The sequence below is a fragment of the Convolutriloba macropyga genome, chromosome 2 (assembly GCF_964194025.1).
Source record: "Convolutriloba macropyga chromosome 2, txConMacr16.3, whole genome shotgun sequence".
NCBI classification, from domain to species: Eukaryota; Metazoa; Xenacoelomorpha; order Acoela; family Convolutidae; genus Convolutriloba; species Convolutriloba macropyga.
Window position 1 is genome coordinate 57444254 of NC_134469.1, and position 11782 is coordinate 57456035.

Genomic DNA, 11782 nt, shown 5'->3' on the forward strand with positions numbered 1-11782 from the left:
CCTTCTACAATATCCAAAAAATTAATCTAACACTAACAAAATATATACTGTCAACATCAATTTATATTTTGAGGATTATATACAAATGATGAAATTACTAAAAACCATTACTAACAGAAATATTAACAGATGTAAATTTTATCTATGCAATAATATGAAAAGTTTAGCCACTTTTATTACAAATCAACAAAAAATAATATAATGGATAAAAAAGAAAATGATTAAAAGTTTAAAATACTTAAAACACAAAGAGAAAGAACTTAAAATTGAACATTTTTTAAACTAATATTTTAACAAGTTGTAACAATAGTATCTATGCAACCACGTCGCAAAATATTTTGGCAATTACAATATTGGTGTAAATTTCAACAGTAACATCAATTTAAGCAGTAACAGTGCGCTTTGTTGATGAGTACCAATAATTGCATAGCTGCGTAGTAGTTTTGCTGATCACTAACAAATAACCATTAACTGTTACCTCTTTTTTGTTAGTAGTAACTAAATAAAAACTTCTGCCTTTCTATATTACATTTGAACCTTCACCAGTTGTAACCTGTTTAACTAATGATCCTTTAGCAGCTAATAAATTGTTTGCATGTTTAGTTGCAGCGACAGTGTCAAATTCGCCAGCTCTGGATGGATTATTAGGTATTTTTTTACCTATTGTTTTCTGTAGTTTTTTCCAAAGCTTTAAAATAATTTTTTTTAAATTTTCTCCTGTTGTTCTGTCACCAAAAGTCTTTGATTTAGTTCTATCACAATTACCACAATTTGCTCTTATGCTTTTACTACCGTTAGACCGTAAATTATACACTGTACATTATAAAATCTCTGACACAATATGATTAATGAATTTGAGACATTTTAAAATAGAAAAATAATAGAGTTAGTTAAATATGATCTTTTTGTAAAAATAACACTTAAATTTAAACCTGAATTTATCCAAAACCGTTGATACCAATAAAACTGTTCAAGAAAAATGGAAAATAAACGTTTTTAGATCTTTTCTGCTAGTAACCCATATTATTTGTCGATAAAAGCATGTGCCGTAAAGTCTGAAATGTTCTTTTCTATAAAGCAAGAACAGTATATATGTATATATATATATATATATATATATATATATATATATGTGTGTGTATATTTGAATATATATATATATATATATATATATATATATATATATATATATATATGTATATACACACACATATATATATATATATATATATATATATATACAAACTCTTCTACAAAGTGCGAAAACTGAAGAAACACTAAAAAATATGTACTCTCAACATCAACTTTTAGAATATTTTGAGGATTATATAAAAATGTTGAAATTGCAATCCAGTGAAAAACTAAAAACTGCATCTATCACCTTTTAAACTTTTACTCCGTTAGTGCTAATCAAACTATGTATATTACCTATACCAAGCGACGTTGGGATCCAAGGACATATCTAAAAAAGATGGTAACCCTTAAATGATAGAAAAATTTTGTTCCACTCGTGTTTTTTTGCATGAAAGGCGCACATCTCTCTGCAGCATGAACTATACAGTAACTGGTACATAAATCTCTGAAAGAAAAGACAACAAATACTTAGACGCAGAATGTTAAATTCGAATGAAATAAATTTTACACTCCTACGTGGCATAATTATCTGCCTCAGAGGCTGCGGTGGCACAAAACCTTATAACAACTTTCATAAATTTTTTAGCTTTTCAATATTCGAAGGCGGTTCAAAGAGCCTAGCATATTGATGTAAGGTTGAAATACACTGTGTTTTAGCAGTAAATTTAAATACGCTGAGCTGATGTTTCATATTGGTTGCCACTGTTCCATTTATTGCTTTGATCATACCCCCTTTATTAGATTTATTGTCTCAGTTCGACAAAAAAGAAGAAAAAAAGAAAAAAGAAAATACTGACAAATCCATTAGAAACCATGACAACGTTTGGACTTCGGTGAGATATCTTTAAGGCTGTAGGCAAATACATGTTTTTCAGTTTTTCGTTCAGATAGCGAAGACGAAATGAGAATGCGTGACAAGCTTAAATCAAGGTTGCTTTCTAAGATGCTGAGAAAATTTTGTGGAGGAAAAAATTTTTGTTATAAATAGTATTTCATTTTAAAATTTTTGTGGAATCTCAAGCAAAGTCAATTTCCGAATGCCACGGAGTGTTTCAATTTCTTACGGAAACAACTGATATCCATAGCACTACTCGAGAAAAACGGAAAACAAACGTTTTTGGATATTTTCTGTGTGTGGCACCAAGCTGAGTGGATGCATAACATTTGTCGATAGCATTATGTCTTGCAAAGTTTAAGAAAACGTTTTTCTTTAAAGCCAGAACAGTGTACATATACAATATCATCTACAAAAACGCAAAAACAGATGGAACAATAACAAACTTGTATTGTCGACATCACTATTTAAAGATTGTTGAGAATTATGTGCAAGATGTCGAAATAGTAACCCACTGAAAAACTACATAGAGCCTGAAAACAAGGGTGCGTAAACAGTCGCTTGATTCCCCAAACGCGGGTCCACTTTAACAGAATGATATTTTTATTCTTCTGGCCAAATAACGCACATATAATTGGACCTGCTTTTGAACAAAAAGTTACTTGGTTACAGTTACAACTGTTATGCATTAGTCACTGTCTTACAACTTTAATTATATCTATGATTTTATATGACACAAAAAAGGCAACAGAACTGTTTTTGCTATACGCTGTCGCAAATAGATTTTTTCCTTGTCTTCTCGGCTTTGCATATATATTCGAGCAAAAGTTTTGTTGCTTACTTGTGTTGATTTGCACTTAGTAAGAGATTGATGTATTTTTGTTTTGGATAATTTTGTTCAGATCTTGTAACTATAAGTTCTGGATTTTTGTTTGAGGCAACTGTTGTAAGCCTGTCTGTCTTACAACTTGAAATGCTGCCCAACAGTCCCTGCTTACATCTGATTCAAATTGCTTCGACTGTCGTTGGAGATTTTGAACTTTGAAATGACACTGTTGCTAAATTAATCAAGGTTTATTAAACAGCAATAGAAACTTCCTGTGCAGCCCACAGTTTCAACTCAATGTATTTTTGTAGTCTTGTGAGAATACTTTAAAATTTTCCAAAATAATTTTACTTCAATTCTTCAAAGACTACCTGTATGACAAACGAAATAATCAACTTGTTTAAAATGAGTTGTCAATGTTTATTTTTCAAGTTGCAACCCATCAGCCAACGCTGGGAGACCTCAGAGAGTGTTTTTCGAGCCTTAATTACCAATATATTCTACTACCGTTAACAATACTTCTTTTTCAAAGGTGAAACGTTTGCTGTTATTAATGAGTTTCTAATATAATTGAGAAGGCGAAATTATATATCTTCAAACAAAAATAAAGTGAACGATGTAGATGTATCTCTAGCAGCTAATTATGTAAAAACAAAGCATATCGTCTAAAGTTTCAAAGACTTCACTTTGTTTGTCACTAATATATACATAGTTCAACCAAATATAACGTATGTAGAAGATAAAAGAAAACTGTTTTTGAATGATATCAATTATATAAAAGAAAGATACTAACTAGAAGTAATAACTCAAAAGTTGTCAGAGTTTAGGTCTATTATTTTTTTACCAAACAAAAGAATAATGAGAAAAACAACCAAGAAGCCGCCTGACTTATCAAGAAAACCGCATCAATGATCTACAAGTAGTGAACAAGAACATAATGCTAGTGGATTAAAAACAATAACACTAAGTAACCAGTAGAAAAAAATAATTAATGCTAAAAACAAATGCAGGTCATGGTGATTTACTTCAGATGTAAAAATAGTCAAACAGCTAAAATCAATGAAAACAGCTAATATCAGGAATTATTATTGTTGAAAGCAAAAGTAGGACACGATGGCTTATTTGAGAAGTTAAATATAGGTAAACAGCTAATATCAATGGGAACAACTACTCGCAAACAACTTGATTACTCAGGTTTAGTTATGGGTACTCAGAAAATAGTGAAACAACAACAATTACAACTAGCCAAGCAAATATTTATCCCTGAAAAATCAAAGTTTAGAAGAACAAAAAATATCGCTATACACTGAAGAAACATGGTGTGGCAATTTTATTCATAAATCAACTTCATATAATTTTCATTTGAACTTTCTTTTAACTTAATATATATTAGCAGTTAGAGATATTTTTATAAAGTACGCCTGGCCTGGAGTTTTCAAAATGAAATCAGTTTTATCTTTTACTGATGTTTTTAGATCAATTCCTCTTACTAGAAAGTAGAACTAGTGAAAAATTTTGAGTTATTAAAGGAAGTGAGGTTTATAAGAAAAAAAGTTCAGTCATAACTTAAAGATCAGGATGTTGAATTATACTCAACACAAAGTGATTTGGAAGCTTCACTCATAGATTCAACCAATTACTACAGGTAACTAAAAAAGCAATGTTTATGAATGGTGATGTTAATTGACCAGACTTACGGAGCAATTGCTGTTATATTATATAATAGTGTCTTTCTTTCTACCTTCAACGTGAGATCCATTGCTGCTTCAAATAAGAATAAAAAACTAATTTTTTCTTTCGATTTTAACTGTTCCAAACCCAGGTGAAAAGTCGTCAATTATATATCAAATATTGATAAACTAACTTCAACAACAAAAGTTCAGCTTCAAAGTTTTTTATAGTAATGGAAATGGTTTCCTAAAATGAATGGAAATGGCACGAAACAGATTTGATCAAGTAAAAACACATCAAAAGTGATTACCAACAAATTAAAAGTCAAAGTAAGCCAACCTCATCATTATACTTAGAAGATAAGTATATTATTGATATGAGTACTAAAGATATTGTTATAAACTTACCTATTCCTACCAATACTAAAGATGCTGTTTATAAAGAGAACTATGATAATAGTTTATACATTCTAATGTAAAGAATCATATATCAAATAAGGGTATCAGCAAAGTTGTTGGACCTGCTACAGATGAACTTTAAACCCAACTAGATGAAATCGTCTTGCACGTTGATGAGAAGACTTGCAAAAACTAAAATAATTATCTTACCTCATCAAATATTTTAAGTGAAGCTAAAAAAAGGTTCTTAAATTGTTAAAGAGGTATCGGCTAATGCTATTAGACAATTTACCTTACCGAATTGTAACAAGAGGTTCACAAAATTAAATTTTATCAATGAGATTTTAATACCCAATTAGATGATGCAACCGTTGTTCACTTGATTTTTAAAAAAATAAAAAGAAAAAAAAATAACAATGAAGTGAATATTCAATATATAATAGTCAAATCTTTAAACATTTAAAAACTTGAAAAGAAATAAATAGCAAGACTTGAGATGCTTTATAGTTTTGATCAAGTAGATAATATGAAATAGATTGCAATTTATTTTACAATTCAATGCAGAACACCAACAACACAACCACTTCAAGAGTGGAAATCATTAATATGCTCTAATCTGCCGAGATTATTTGAAAAACTTATACTCTACAATAAAATCCTAGCAAACATTATTTTCAAAAAAATCTTTTGATCATTAAAAGGCATTAAATTTTACTGTGAAACAAAAACAAAGTATAACACGAAGATTTCTACATAAAAATTTACCGAAGTAACAGAATTGTTTTATCATCTTTTGCTACAACACAACCATAACAACTTCTGTTTCACTAACAAATATATGTTGACATTGCACTATGCTATTAGTTTTTGCTACAGCAACAGTATACAATTCGCTTTCAAAAGCAATCTATACTGAGAAAAAAATTGCGTTATAAAATACACACAGATGTACATTTTTTGTAAGCAGATCCAATGAAGTTAAAAGTTGAATCTATTATAGAAAAAAAATCAAGACTGTATATCAATGAATATGAAAAATTTTTAAAAAATTTGAAAAACATAAAAGAGACAAAATTAAAATTGAATATTTTACAATCAAAAATTTTCAATAAATGAAACAATAGTATTGTTGTAATCAATTTGCAAATTTTTTTAGTAATTACAATATTAGCGTAAAAATTAGAATAATTAGAACACTTGAAATAAAACAAACAGTAACAGTAGATTCGCTGATAATTAAGAATAGCTGCGCTGTTGTTTAATTGATTAGTAACAATTAACAATTAACTGTTAGGTTTTTTGTTATTAGTACACTAGTATGAACCTTTAACTTTCTATACTACATCTAAAACATCAGCAGTAGTAGCAATCTTTTTTGCAAATTGTATCTCAGCTAATATATTATTAGGTAACTCTGACAATAATATTAACAAAAACAGTAACTAGTTTCCAGCCTACCTGATGTTTACTAAAAGCTGAGTATTAGTGTCGCTGATTCTTAACACATAATCATTTACTGTTGACTCATTTTTTGTTTATACCTATTTTTCTTTACTGCATTTAAATCATCACCAGAACTAGCAATTTGAAATACAATGTTGTCGCAGCTAAAAAAAAACCGTTTGAAAAATTAGCTGCAGATGAGTTCTAATCACAATTACATGAGAGCGTTTTACACTTAAATGAGAAAACTAGACAAAAAGAAGCCTATTTTAAATGAAACTTAATAAAAATTTTTTAAATTGGTAAAAAAAATACCGGCAAATGTATAAGACAATTTAAAGAATTGAAGTAAAGAGTTTGATGATCTCAGATTTTATCAATCAGTTGTTAATACTCAATTAAAGTATGCAATCGTTCACGTGATTTAAAAAAGCTAAAAACAAAAAACATAACAATAAAAAAGAATTTAGAATATATGATAGACATATTGTTTTACACTGAGTAATTTGAAAAGAAATAAATAGCAAGACTAGAGATGCATCATAGTTTTAATCAAGTAGATAATATTAAATAGATTGCAATTTATTCTACAATTCAATAGAAAACAGCAACAACAACACCATTTGAAGTAGATAAATCATTAATATGCCCTAATCTGCCAAGAATAAATGAAAAACTTATAATCTTTACTAAAAACTTAGCAAACATTATTTGGAAAAAAATCTTATGATCATTAAAAAGCATTGAATTTTACTCTTAAGTCAAAAAAAGTATAACACGAAGACGCCTAGGTTAAAATTTTGCAGAAGTAACAGAATTGTTTTTATCATTTTTTGTCACAACAGCAACCATAACAAAAACTGTTTCATTTACAAATTTATGTTTAGGTTACACTATGCTTTTAGTTTTTGCTAAAGCAACAGTATACAATTCGCTTTCAAATCAGTCTAATCTGAGAAAAAAAATGGCGTTATAAAATACACACAGATGTACATTTTTTGTAAGCACATCCAATGAAGTTAGAAGTTGAATCTATTTTAGAAAAAAAACCAAGAGAAGATAAAAGACTGTATATCAATGAATATGAAAAATTTTTTAAAATTTATGAAAAACATAAAAGAGACAAAATTAAAATTGAATATTTTACAAACAAAAATTTTCAATAAATGAAACAATAGTATTGTTGTAATCAATTTGTAACTTTTTTAGTAATTACAATATTAGCGTAAAAATTAGAATAATTAGAACACTTGAATTACAACAAACAGTAACAGTAGGTTCGCTGATAATTAAGAATAGCTGCGCTGTTGTTTATTTGATTAGTAACAATTAGCAATTAACTGTTAGGTTTTTTGTTATTAGTACATTAGTATGAACCTTTAACTTTCTATACTACATCTAAACCATCAGCAGTAGTAGCAATCTTTTTTGCAAATTGTATCTCAGCTAAAATATTATTAGGTAACTCTGACAATAATATTAACAAAACAGTAACTGGTTTTGAGCCTACTTGATGTTTACTAAAAGCTGCGTATTTGTGTCGCTGATTCTTAAACATAATCATTTACTGTTGACTCATTTTTTGTTTATACCTATTTTTCTTTACTGCATTTAAATCATCACCAGAACTAGCAATTTAAAATACAATGTTGTCGCAGCTAAAAAAAACCGTTTGGAAAATTAGCTGCAGATGAATTCTAATCACAATTACATGAAAGCGTTTTACACTTAAATGGGAAAACTAGACAAAACGAAGCCTATTTTAAATGAAGCTTAAAAAATTTTTTTTAAAATTGGTAAAAAAAATACCGGCAAATGCTATAAGACAATTTAAAGAATTGAAACAAGAAATTGATGGTCTCAGATTTTACCAATCAATTGTTAATACTCAATTAAAGTATGCAATCGTTCACGTGATTTAAAAAATCTAAAAGCAAAAAAACATAACAATAAAAAAAATTTAGAATATATGATAGACATATCATTACACATTGAGTAACTTGAAAAGAAATAAATAGCAAGACTAGAGATGCATCATAGTTTTAATCAAGTAGATAATATGAAATAGATTGCAATTTATTTTACAATTCAATAGAAAACACCAACAACAACACCACTTGAAGTAGATAAATCATTAATATGCCCTAATCTGCCAAGAATAAATGAAAAACTTATAATCTTTACTAAAATCTTGGCAAACATTATTTGAGAAAAAATCTTATGGTCATTAAAAAGCATTAAATTTTACTCTAAAATCAAAAAAAGTATAACACGAAGATTGCTAGATTAAAATTTTGCAGAAGTAACAGAATTGTTTTATCATTTTTTGTCACAACAGCAACCATAACAAAAACTGTTTCATTAACAAATATATGTTTAATTTACACTATGCTTTTAGTTTTTGCTACAGCAACATTATACAATTGACTTTCAAAAGCAATCTATACTAAGAAACAAAATTGCGTTATAAAACACACACAGATGTACATTTTTTGTAAGCACATTTAATGAAGTGATAAGTTGAATCTATTTTTATAAAGAATCAAAAGAAGATAAAAGACTGTATGTCAATGAAAATGACAAAAATCTTAAAATACATGAAAAACAAAATGAGACAAACTTAAAATTGAATATTTTACAAACCAAAATTTTCAATAGTTGAAACAATAGTATCGTTGTAATCACTTTGCAATTTTTTTTAGTAATTACAAAATTAGCGTAAAAATTAGAATAATTAGAACACCTGAATTAAAACAAACAGTAACAGTAGATTCGCTGATGAGCAACAAAAGGTGCGCTGCTGTTTAATTGATTCGTAACAATTAATCATTAACTGTTAAGTTTTTTTTGTTATTAATACAATAGTACCTCTACCTTTCTATACTACATCTGAACCATCAACAGTAGTAGCAATCTTTTATAATAATTTTTCCATCAGCTAATATATTAGTAGGTAACTGTGACAATAATGTCAACAAAAACAATAACCTGGTTCCAGCCTACCTGATGTTTACTAAAAGCTGCGTATTAGTGTCGCTGATCCTTAACACATAACCATTTACTGATGACTCATTTTTTGTTAGTACCTATTTTTCTTTACTGCATTTAAATCATCACCAGAACTAGCAATTTAAAATACAATGTTGTCGCAGCGAAAAATTTGTTTGGATGATTAGTTTCAGCAGAATTAACAGTTTTACGAGCCCTGAATGGTTTTTTAGCTACCTCCTTAACAACATTACCTGTAGCTTTTCAAAGCGTTTAAGGAAGTGGTTTAAAATTTCTTCTTCTATTCCTCTAAAACAAAAAATCTTCAATTTACTTTCATCACATTTACAACTATTAATTCCTAAGCTTTCACTCATGTTAAAATAGAAGAAAAGTGAGTAAAATATGATCCTTTTAGAAAAAAAAATGAATTTGAACCTAAATTTATCCAAAAACGATTGATACTCATATAAGTGATCAAAAAAAATGGAAAAAATAAGTTTTTGGTTCTTTTCTCTGTGTGACACCAAGCTCACTGGATGCATAATATTTGTCGATAGCCATATGTGCCGAAAAGTCTGAAGAGTTTTTACCATAAATCAAGAATAGTATACATATACAATGTTCTCTACGAAAAACAAATATTGATGAAATACTAACAAACATCTAAGGTCAACAATTAAAGCATGCTGAGGAGTATATGCAATTATGGAAATTCTGACCCACTGAAAAACTACAAAGAGACTGAAAATAAGGATGCGTAAACTTTCGCGTGGTTCCCGAAAGACTAGTCAGCACCAACAGAAAGAAATCACTTTTTTGTGGCAAAAAACTCACAATTGGACCCGTTTTTGAACAAGAATTACTTGGTTACAGTTACAACTGCTTTGCATCAGTTATTCTCTTGAAACTTTGATTATATCCATGATTTTTTTTTACACAAAAAAAGCAACAGAATTGTTTTTGCTATACGTTGTCGCAAATAGATTTTTTCATTGTCTTCTCTGCTTTGCATATATATTCGAGCAGAAGTTTTGTTGCTTACATGTGTTGATTTGCACTTAATAAGAGACTGACGTATTTTTGTTTTGGATATTTTTTTGGATCTGATAACTAAAAGCACTGGATTTTTGTTTGAGGCAGTTATTGTAAACCTGTTCGTAAACCCGCCCAAACACCCCAGTTCACATCTGAATCCAATTTCCCTGACTGTCGTTGGATAGCAATCCGCAAGACAGTGGTCGTTTTCTTTTGAACTTTCAAATGACATTGTTGCTAAATTAATCACCGTTTTTTAAACAGCCACCATATTTTCTTTTGCAGCCCACAGTTTCGACTCAATAGATTTCTGTAGTCTTGTGAAAATACTTTCAAATTTTTCAAACTGGCTTTAATTCAATTTTTTATAGAATACTGGTGTGACAGGCGAATTAAACCAGCTGTTTTAAATGAGTTGTCAATGTTTCTTTTTTCAAGTTGCAACTTATCAGCCGACGCTGAGAGTCCATGGGGAGTGTTGTTTCGAGACTTTATTATCAATAAATCCTATTACTTTTAACAAAACTGTTTTCAACGTTTACTGTCAAAAATGAGTTGGTTGGTATTCTAATATAAATGATGAAACAAAAAAACAAACCGGAATGATAACAAAATTGTATAGCTTCAAACAAAATTAGAGTGAACGAAGTAGATGTATCGTTAGCACATAATGGTGTAAAAATGGAACAAATCGTCTAAACTTCCCAGACATCACTACTTTTGTCAATAATATAGACATAGTTTGACAACTTATAACGGATGAAGAAGATAAAAAATTTTTTGAATGATATCAAATACATAAAAAAAGGTACCCACTAGAATTAATAAATCAAAAGTCATCAAATTTTAGGTCTCTTCTTTCTACCAAATAAAACAATAATGAGAAAATTAACCAAGGAGCCGCCTGACTCATCACGAAAACCGCGCCAAAGATCTACAAGTAGTGAACAAGAAGATAAAGGTAGTGGATTAAAAACACTACCACTAAGTAACCAGAAGAAATAAAATTATTCATGTTAAAAGCAGAAACAGGCCATCATGGTTTATTTGAGATGTTATATACAGGCAAACAGCTAATATCAATGGGAACATATATTTGAGAACAACTGGATTACTGCGTTTTAGTTATGGGTACAAGGAAAATAGCGAAACAACATCAATTACAACAACTAGCAAAGAAAGTCTTTAGTCCCGGAAAATCAAAATTTTGAAAAATAAAAGATATCGCTATACAATGAAGAAACATGGTCTGCGGATTTCAATGACAAATCAAATTTTTGCAATTTTAGTTGGAAAGTTAAATAAATATTAGCAGTTAAAGAGTTTTTTATAAAGATCGCCTGGCCTATAGTTTGATAAATTAGATCAGTTTTATCTATTACTGATGTTTTTAGAACAATTCCTCTATCTGGCAAGTAGAGTCTGAGAAAAATTTTGAGTTATCAAAAG